Consider the following 215-nt stretch of genomic DNA (forward strand, 5'->3'; position numbering starts at 1 on the left):
CCCAAAAAAAAAGCACAGATCAAACAAAATGCACTCTCATTAAAAGAAAAGGCTTGCTTGTCTAAGCAGAACAGCCAATAACATTTTCCTCTTATTTTCTCAGTGCTTTTTGTCAATGAAGAGAAAGGAGAGCTGCTTACCAGACACTGCAATGTAAGGCAGGCAGGCCCAGCGCACCTCCACCCCGGTCCTCCAAACAAGGACCTTCCTCTCCC

Source organism: Cariama cristata, unplaced genomic scaffold (assembly GCF_000690535.1).
Source record: "Cariama cristata isolate BGI_N322 unplaced genomic scaffold, ASM69053v1 scaffold40258, whole genome shotgun sequence".
Lineage (NCBI taxonomy): Eukaryota > Metazoa > Chordata > Aves > Cariamiformes > Cariamidae > Cariama > Cariama cristata.